This window comes from Helianthus annuus, chromosome 17, assembly GCF_002127325.2.
Source record: "Helianthus annuus cultivar XRQ/B chromosome 17, HanXRQr2.0-SUNRISE, whole genome shotgun sequence".
Classification (NCBI taxonomy): Eukaryota; Viridiplantae; Streptophyta; class Magnoliopsida; order Asterales; family Asteraceae; genus Helianthus; species Helianthus annuus.
The window spans coordinates 169382602-169392972 of record NC_035449.2 but is presented as its reverse complement, the minus strand read 5'-3'; the positions used below and the strand labels follow the sequence as shown (position 1 = coordinate 169392972).

General features: G+C 41.9%; 1 non-coding gene across 1 annotated transcript; it reads left to right on the top strand.

Annotated features, from left to right (window-relative positions):
• Positions 1 to 5170: 5170 nt before the first annotated feature.
• On the top strand, positions 5171 to 5277 carry LOC118489470. Its single transcript, XR_004887490.1, has one exon. It is a non-coding gene; the product is annotated as a small nucleolar RNA R71 (small nucleolar RNA).
• The last annotated feature ends 5094 nt before the right edge of the window (positions 5278 to 10371 follow it).

Here is a 10371-nt window from a genome sequence, read left to right as displayed (position 1 = left end):
AGCGTAAGAGACCATTGGAATTTCAGGTCGGGGACCGGGTTTTACTTAAAGTCTCACCCTGGAAGGGTGTGGTTCGATTTGGTAAACGAGGCAAACTCAATCCACGGTATGTTGGACCGTTCAAAATCACTGAAAGAATAGGCCCAGTAGCCTACAGACTGAACCTACCAGCTGAACTCGGTGCAGTTCACAATGTATTTCACGTGTCGAATCTGAAGAAGTGCCTGTCAGATGAGACCCTTATCATTCCTTTTAAGGAACTCACTATCGACGAGCGGTTGCAGTTCGTCGAGGAGCCAGTTGAAATCACGGACCGGGATGTTAAGGTCCTCAAACACAAGAGAATCCCTCTTGTTCGAGTTCGTTGGAACTCCCGACGTGGCCCAGAGTACACCTGGGAACGCGAAGACCAAATGAAAGAAAAGTACCCCCAATTATTCGAAACCAATGCATCCACTACTGACGCTGAAGCTACTACTACGGAATTTCGGGACGAAATTCCAAATCAACGGGGAGATGATGTGACACCCCAGGAAAACCAGTGAACAGTACAGCTTACCTAGCTTCCTCAGTGAGTGCGTACCAAATTTCGGGACGAAATTTCTTTTAAGTTGGGGATAATGTGACAACTTGAATTTCCAAGATTCTTATTTCGCATTTATTACACGTTCGTGTGTTGTTTAGTTGTTTAATTCAATATAACGTTCTGATACAATGAAGTGTATTGTGTGATTATGCATGGTTATGTGTTAATTGTGAAGGACTTGTCAAATATGTGAATTTGGTGGCGAAATTGTGGAATTGTTATGAGATGGTGTAATTGTGTAAAATAAAGTAATTAAGGGTGTAGAGAGCTATTAGTGAAACTTAAGCTATACTTAACCCTAATCCTTTGTTCACTAATCATTTTCACAAAACCAAAGCACGTACTACAATCTCTAACTTCCTAGCAATCATCACCAAATCATTGGCAAGGCATCACAAGTTTGATTCCTCTTTTCTCTAGAATCAACACAAGGTAATTGTTAATGATTGTTGTTGATTATTGGATTGATATCAATTCTTGATTCTTGATTATGTATGCATGAAAAACCCTAGTTTCACATGTGATGTTTCTGCGTTTAAGGATTCTGATTGTTGAGAAACGAATATGAATAGTTGTATGCTCGATTAGATTGTTCTTGTAATGATTAATTGTGATCATAGGTGGATTAGTTATGATGATACCGTCAATATGAATAAAATTAGGGTTTGTTTGTATGCGTAACTGTTGTTCATGGGACTATGCTTGCTCGATGATTGTTGATCTGAGTTTGTAACGTAATGAGGATTGTCTGACTTTCTTATGTGATGACTTGTCTGAGTTTGAATAATATGCTAGCCCGAGCTTTATCAATGTTATGTAGGTCCGAATTTTTTATATGTGATCATGTGATCGAGGTTTAGAAAGGACATGAATAAGTCCGAGCTTTTTAACACCTGTGTTACCCGAGTTTTTCAAAGTGTTAAGGGTCCGAGGTTGGCCAAGGACAAGCATGTCCGACTTTCATTCAAACACAAGGGATCCGAGTTTCCCACAAGATCAAGGGATCTGAGTTTGGTTAATGCACTACTGCCCGAGGTTGTTGAGTATTTTGGTCCGAGCTTTAATGCTTTGCATGGCCCGAGTTTTTGACTCCCCTTGACCGACCTTTAAGCCCTAGAAAGGGTCCGAGCTTCTTAGGCATTGTGGGTCCGAGTTTTGTTGTATCCGCATGTCGTCCGACCTTTAAATAACATCAAGTGATCCGAGTTTGTGCCCTTCTTTCCCTTGGTCCGAACTTGTGACCCCCCAACACCATGTCCGATGTTTAAACCCCCCCCATGTCCTGTCCGACCTTTATGTGAGTTATATCTTGTCCGAGTTATTACATGATAACCTAAACTGAGTTTCATGTGTGATGTATAGCTTGAACATTTTACTTAATGAATGACCTGACGTTGTAGATGAACTGTCTAAGTTGTAAGTTGCTTACATGACCCAGAATGTTTGTAATGATACATATTCTAACTTCTGTATATACATGAAAAGACTGTGATTATAAGATACTTCATGTTACTGAATGATACAGTATGATACGATATTGTATGTGATTGTGTGATCACCGAAGAGTTGCAAACCCTAATTTAATTTATATACTAACGTCACGTATATGCAATGTATCCTAGGTCGTGTGTAACGGACTTAGACAATTGTTATACACTAGAGCATAGCATACCGAGCAAACCAAGGTGAGTTCACACCCTTACTAAGGCATGGGATTCCCAGGGCACGGGAATTGGGATTGAAGGATTGAGATTGATTAGAACTGTACTTACACTATTACTAGACTACCATACCACCGTCCTCGGTTGTGCAGGACACATACGTGCAATCTACGTACGCATATACTTACTACTATCCTCGGTTGTGAAGGATACTTATACATATTACTATCCTCGGTTGTGAAGGATATTTATACATATTACTATCCTCAGTTGTGAAGGATACTTATACATATTACTATCCTCGGTTGTGAAGGATACTTATACATATTACTATCCTCGGTTGTGAAGGATACTTATACATATTACTATCCTCGGTTGTGAAGGATACTTATACTTAATTACTATCCTCAGATGTGAAGGATACTCACGTAAGACCTACGTGAACTTATACTTACTACTGTTCTCGGATTGTGAAGAACACATATGGTTACGAGTAGTCTAGTGGTTATACAACATGGGAATCCCCCACCTATAGAACGTACTATCGGCCCAGTAGAGCCACGTGTTACAAACGAACTTACTATTACGCATTTACTTTCTGTGAACTCGCTCAACTAGTTGTTGATCCTCTGTTACATGCCTTGCAGGTCGTTAGATACATGGAGCTTGCACAGGGAGGAGCAGGTCGTTGTGGAGCATGGATCGTGGATGCCATGTTAAAACATTTGAACATTTGAACTTATGTTACACATTGGGTTTTCATACTTATGCTTCCGCTATACTTTGAAACTATGATTATGTTTTGAACACCTATCGTATTGAATGATTGATTTAAATTTATTATATTTGATATTAATTACATGTTCGATATGATTGGTGGCTTGATCCTGGTCAGTCACGCTCCCAAGCGGTGGTACTCCGCGTGTGGATTTTGGGGGTGTGACAACAGAAATTAAAGAAATGAGACAGAAGCCTGGACACGGGGGCGTGTCTGGTGAACACGGCCCGTGTCCAGCTACCTGAACTGGGCGATTTTTTCTGCAGGTGGTTCAGCACGGGGCCGTGTTGGTTGAGCACGGCCCGTGTTGAGCCTTCTGTAATGGAGATTTGTGTCGGGTTGCTTCATTCTTTGTGCATGGGGCCATTTTTCTCGTTCCCCTTTTCATCCATTACCACCACGAGTGTGTTTTATTCCTGCAAATTAAAACTAAAAGATTAAACTAAACTAAGGATAGTTCCGCGGAATGCCTCTGTGGTGCGCCACGTTTATAAGGTTCCTTGGCTAGACCCAATGTGAGGTTATATATTTTCTGAGTGGGATGCTTGGCGTCCCATGTTACACCGTCGGAGAGCAGCATCCAAGCTCGAATCAATAACCTTCATGTAGTTGACCGGGTCGTCGTCCTCTATTCTCTTCCCAGCTCCGAATTTACTTCATCATCCCCATACCTCAAGGTGAGTGTTCCGTCATTCATATCTACCACCGCTTGTGCGGTGGCAAGAAATGGTCTCCCTAGTATGAGGGGGACCTCGGTGTCTTCCTCCATATCGAGTATGACAAAGTCGGCTGGATAGACGAATCTGCCTACCTTTACCAATACATTTTCAATGACACCTTGCGGGAATTTGACGGATCGATCAGCGAGTTGTATGCTCATTTTTGTAGGACTCGTGGTTCCCAGGCCGAGTCTTTTAAACATTGATGAGGGCATGAGGTTAATGCTAGCTCCAAGGTCGGCTAGGGCATTACGAACGGGGGACTCCCCTATTGAGCAGGGTGCTTCCAGGATCGATTTTCTTTTGGGGAAGTTTATTGAGTACGAGGGCAGAGCATTCTTCGCCTAAATTAACTAATTGCAAATTTTCAATTTTCTTTTTATGAGTGAGGAAGTCCCTCATGAACTTAGAGTATTTGGGCATTTGGGTTAGGACCTCAATAAAAGGAATATTGACATGCAATTGCTTTAATAGACTTTCGAACTTCGCGAATTGCTCATTGGTCTTTTGACGAATTAACCTACCGGGGTACGGAACTCGAGGAGCTTTGGTGGGTTCTGGTGACGGAGGGGAGTTCTTTTCCTGCAGAGGTGTGGGTGCCGTTTCTTCTGTTGGCGGCGGCGCTTCTGCAGGCCCTACGGTGCGGTTTCGTAGCGTGATGAGGTGAACTTGCGCTTTTGGGTTTGTTTCGGTATTGCTAGGTAATGCGCCTTGCGGTCTCTCGACAAAATTTTGAGCTATTTGATTTAATTGTTTTTCTATGTTTTGAATACTAGCTTGTTGATTTCTAAAATTTGATTCTAATTGTAGAAATCTTTCCGAGTTTTTCTTTTCAGTGTCGGAGATGAGGCGAGACACAGTATCTTCAAGCCTTTCTCGTCCACTTTGTTGTTGAGTGAAATTTTGTGACTCATTTCTTGGTTGTTGAAAGTTTGTTCGTTGTGTTTGTTGGTTACTACTATTGCCGGGTTCTCTCCAACCAAGGTTTGGGTGGTTTCGCCATCCTTGGTTGTAAGTTCCCGTTGGGGGACCCGACGGCCTAGGTCTATTATCAATGTAGTTTACCATTTCTTGTTGATCGTCCGTTTCTTTCATACAACTCCAATTTTCATGTGACCCACCACACCCTTCACAAGCCATAACCGAGACTGTTTTTGTCATTTCCATTTTTTTTATTTTTGAAGAAAGGGCCTCGATTTGGGCTTGTAAAGAAGTGCTTTCATCGACCTTATGGGCGCCCGGGGCAATAGATTTATTGCCTCGGGGGGTGTGCCATTGAAAATTGGTTTGAGCAATTTCCTCAATTTGGTTATATATTTCATGCGGGCGTCGATTACCTAAAAGTCCCCCGGAGCTAGAATCAAGTGTCTGCCTTGTGTGTGGCAACAATCCATTATAGAAAGTGGATACTTGTTGCCATATCGCAAGGCCGTGATGTGGACACTTGCGTAATAACTCCTTGAACCTTTCCCAAGTTTCATATAAGAATTCCCCGTCCTCTGGTAAATATGTATTAATTTCAGTCATTAATTTAGCAGTTTTAGCGGGAGGGAAATACTTATATAGAAATTTTTGGGCTAGTTCATCCCAGGTGTTTACCGATCCAGCTGGGAGGGCGTTGAGCCAAGCTTTCGCTCGGTCTTTTAGTGAGAAAGGAAACATTCGGAGGCGGATGGCGTCATTTGATGCTCCGTTGATCCGAAAGGTATCACATATTTCTAAGAAATTAGTAATATGCAGATGGGGATCCTCGTCCGCAAGCCCATGGAAGGTTGCGGAGTTTTGGAGCATTTGTATCAAATGCGGCCGAAGTTCGAAGTTATTAGCTTCAACATTCGGAGCATTGATAGCGGCGCCTAGGTTACCTACGGTGGGTCGTAGATAATCCATGAGGGTACGTTGGTCCGCCATTGGAGGTGGATCACCCGAAACCTTCTCTTGGTTTTTAGCTTTTAATCTTTTTCTGAGAAAGCGTTCGGGTTCCTCTAGAGGTTCTTTTATGTCCTTATTAGAACTGGAGCTCATACACTATGTAAGATTGGCGTCGGGTTCCAAGTCCTGCAATAAGAACAGAAAAGAATGCTGGTCAGAAGGTTCACCACGGCCCCGTGTTCAGCGAACACGGCCCGTGGTCGGAGTTGTAGTGATTGTTTTTCCAGATCCCAGTTACTGGAAGTTGGACACGGCCCCGTGTTGCACCGACACGGCCCCGTGGTCAGCCTTCTGTAACTTGGAAAACTAAAAACTGCCAGTAACGATGCTGGGCACGGCCCGTGTTCGACCAGGCACGGCCCGTGCTGAGCTCTGCAGAAGCTGAAAAACTAAGAAAATCCTAAAAAATTAAAAAGAAAAATAAAAATATGATTAGGCCGTTGATTCCTAACTTTCTTAAAATCCTTGTGTCCCCGGCAACGGTGCCAAAAACTTGATGCGTGTGTAGTGTGTATATAATTTAGATATATAATTAAGCCCTTTTTACACCTTTAGCCAAGTTTTAAATTTATAAAACACGATATTTACTAACACTAAACACACATATGGGCAAGTGCACCCATCGTGGACGTAGTATAGTGTTGGTAAGATACCGAGGTCGTCCAAGGACACAAGAGCTTTTAGTACCGGTTTATCCTCAACGTCTAATCAAATCAAAAAGTTAGAAAAATGTTTTTAAACTAAGAAAATAAAAACTAACTAAATGCTGAAAAGTAAAAATAAAATAAAAACAGATAGACAAGATGAATCACTTGGAGCCGACTCGTGTATTAGTATAACCTTTGATTATTTTCGCACTTTTGCACTTGTTTAAGAGATTATCTTAGTTATTGTAGTAGGCCCCTCTTTTGGAGGCGACGTTACCCTCAACCCAGTAGTTTGAGTCAGCAAGGATACAATCCTAAAGGGTTGGATTATTGGAAGATAATGAATTAAGTTATTAATGCAAATTATGGTAGGCCCCGCTTTTGGTGGTGACGTTACCCTCGGCTAAGTAGTCTGAGTCAGCAGGGATACAGTCCTAAATAGCCGGGTTATAGTATTAATAGTAGTTAACTTATGAGGGGGTCAAAGAGTTTGGATCCCCGCCATCCAATACCTATGGGCATTGAAGGAGATCCTACTAAATTTGACCCAGGTCCCTTGCAGGACCTCTAAACGCTGAACAAGGGCAAGACCCTTACCAAACCGTTCCCTTAACCCCTGACCAGGTAGCCAACATACCTCCATATAGACCGTGGAGATATGAATGGTGAAAATCTTTTATTTTATATAGACAGTAAAATAATGCCAAGACACCACGGACAAACGATAAGGAAAGATCACCTTCAACATAAGCAACTAGTTATTAACGTCATTAATACAAAACCAAATAAAAAGTGCAAAAGATTAAAAATAAAAAGTATTATACTAAACACTTGTCTTCACCAAGTGATGTAAGAGACTTAGGCAAACATGGCCTTGATTGTCAAGAACTCTTACTATCAATCTTGGATCCCGAGACGACTCACACACTCTACGATGGACAATGGATGATGGTGGTGGATGATGGTGTTATGGTGGTGGTGGGTGGTGGATGAAGTGTGAGAGAGGTGGTGTGCCAAGGGATGGATTGGAATGAAACCAAGCACTCCTATTTATAGGCTGAACAGAAGGCTGGGCACGGCCCCGTGTCCGCTGGACACGCCCCCGTGCCCGTCTGACACTCTCTCTCTTCATTAATTGTAATTCGCAATTACAATTAATGCGCCTGCTGTACTTTCGCCACGCCCCCGTGCTCACTGGACACGGCCCCGTGGTGGGCAATAGAAGCTTCTACAAGTTTGTCTTTTCTGCTGCTTCTTGGGCACGGCCCCGTGCTGGCTGAGCACGGGGCATGTTCAGGCTTCTGTTTTCTCTTCTTTGCTTGGGGAGATGCCGTTGAGGGTTCGGGCAGTCTACTTTTATTCCTTTTCTTGTATTTATGTTAGAATTAGCTGTCTTTTCGCTCTTTTGTGAATTTGAGCTCATTTCATCCTGAAAATACAAAAGGAAGACAAAAACACTCTTTTTCCAACATTAGTTCTTAAAAAGGGTTAGTTTTATGCCTTATTTGATGTAATTTATATGTTGCATTTTACACACATCAGATGCCGATTCCTACTCCACTCTTACCAACCTGGGAAGTTCGGCAAGTCACACTTAAACACATTCAAAAACATTTTAAGAAAGATGCTGATTCATGTTCCACGATTACCAACTTGGGAACTCCGGCAAGTCAGGTTTTCCTATTCAAAAAATATATCCACCCAAGCCTGACCAGCCTTGTGTCACGGCCCCAACCCCGGTTTGACCCAGTCAGGAGCAGCGTGACAGGAACCTGTGGTATTTAATTGATGCGACAGTGAAAGATTTTAAACAAGATCTTTTAAAACATGAAATGCCCGATTATTTTATTTCATACTTTGGGATAAACTTCGTAACTTACAGTAGAGGAATTTTACCAGGAAATTCCCTGATTTTATTAAAACATGTTTATTCATTTTAACTGAGCCACCTCTTTAAACTGATTAGTGCTCCGTAGCACGTTTTCCTTGATTTACAGCAGGTCGCCTGAAACATGTTTTAAAAATATTTTTTCAGCGGGGAAATACTGAGTGATTCATTCATTTTGATAAAATGACACCTAGTTATAAATTACAGCATAAGAGCGATTACAATGGCTTCTATCTTATTTTTATCTGGCACTTTGTCACTTGCTGACGATGGTCATATCACTATTGGGTCCCTCCCCAAGTAGTGACGCACTGTTAGGGCTTATTAGCCTAACCTGTGTTAGGGCTTATTAGCTTAACCCGTGAGAAATTAGTACTGTGCACAATACCCCACTAGCCAGTGATTTAAGATAACCACGACTTAATCCCTGTAATTATAACCTTTTAAAATAATTTGGAGTCTTGTAAAACAGTTGATAAAAAGAGAATGACTCACATTGCAAGTTTATGTGGGCAGAGTTTAGCCTACTAATTAGCCTGATAACCTAATTAAAATAACAATGCACACGAACTAGGTTACTAACTAATACAACAATTACGATAACTCACGAGTTTCAACCCTCACGACAAATGACAAAATGCAATACTTAAACATCCATCGAATTAACGACGAATGACAAAGTATAAACCCTAATTTGAGCAGCACTTAAACATTCATCGGATAGTTTTAATCGATCCGACATTGAATCGTAGCAGCGATCGGGTTAATACCCGGTATTGTGGCAGCACCCCGCTATTATGAAATTATCGCTTTAAACAGTGAGAATTCGTTTATATTTGAAAGTTTTCGACAACAGAATGAAGCCCCATGCACATGCTATTTATAGCCTGAATTTGGGTTTTACGCGGCCCGCGTAAACCCATACATAAAACTTACGCAGCCCGCGAGGCCGCCTAGTCTAGGAGTAGGTCTGGTTGGTCACTTGTAGGTGTGAAAGGTGGTTGCCACATGGATTCGGAACACTTATCTGGTCAAACATAAGTTGACGCGGCCCGCGTAAGGACATGCTTAACCCTTACGCGGCCCGCCTGAAACCCAGTTTTCTTGATTTTCTTGATTTTTCATGCACAATAGGGTTTCAGGGTCCGGGTTCATATTTAGGGGTTTTTAGGGACATTTTTAAGGGTCCTTACATCCTCCCCACCTTAATTAAAATCTCGTCCTCGAGATTTATTGGAATAAGTGAGGATACTTTCGCTTCATTTCTGATTCTAGCTCCCAAGTGTACTCCGGTCCTCTCTTTGAATCCCACTTGACTTTGACCAGCACTACTCGTTTGTGTTTGAGAAACTTGACTTTTCTGTCTTCTATCTGCAGTGGCTTCTCCACAAATTTTAACTTTTCATTTACCTCTACATCTTGAAGAGGTACTACCAGGGATTCGTCAGATAGACATTTCTTGAGATTGGATACATGAAACACATCATGTACTCCAGCTAGTTCTTCTCGTAGTTGTAAACGATAAGCAACTTGTGACACCCGCAGAAAACGCACAGTCATCTTGATTAGCATCGCATTGTGTTGCGGATGGCCTATCAAATTTCAGGACGAAATTTCTTTCAAGTTGGGGATGATGTGACAACTCGAGTTTTCGACCTTCACTTTCACATTAAATGCACGTTGACTTTGACTGTTAGTATTTGATTTATTGACTTGTAACTGCACACGTTATGTTATAATGAAACGAATTGTGTTTGCTTGGTTTTGTGTTTGATTGTATATGTATAACATGTGACTTATCAGAAAACTTAGTCTTAAACTGTTAACTCTTGAACAACAACTCGACGAAACACAAGTGTGTTTCGCCAAGCACATCTCAACGAATCAGAATTGTGATTCGCCAAGAACCATTCGACGAAACAAAGCCTGTTTCGTCGGCCCAGTCTCGTCGAAGCCCAGTACGGGCCCAACACGCAACGTAATTGCATACGTACCGAACTCTCTGTTCATTCGTCACTTTTATCAAAACTACTGAAACCCTAGAACTCCCTTGCTCTGTGACGGCGATCTCGCATACCCGAAGCCCCGAACCGATCTAGTTGCTTCCTTGTTCTTTAGGGTTAGTGTTTTTCTATGTGTGAGTGTTTGTTTATATCATCC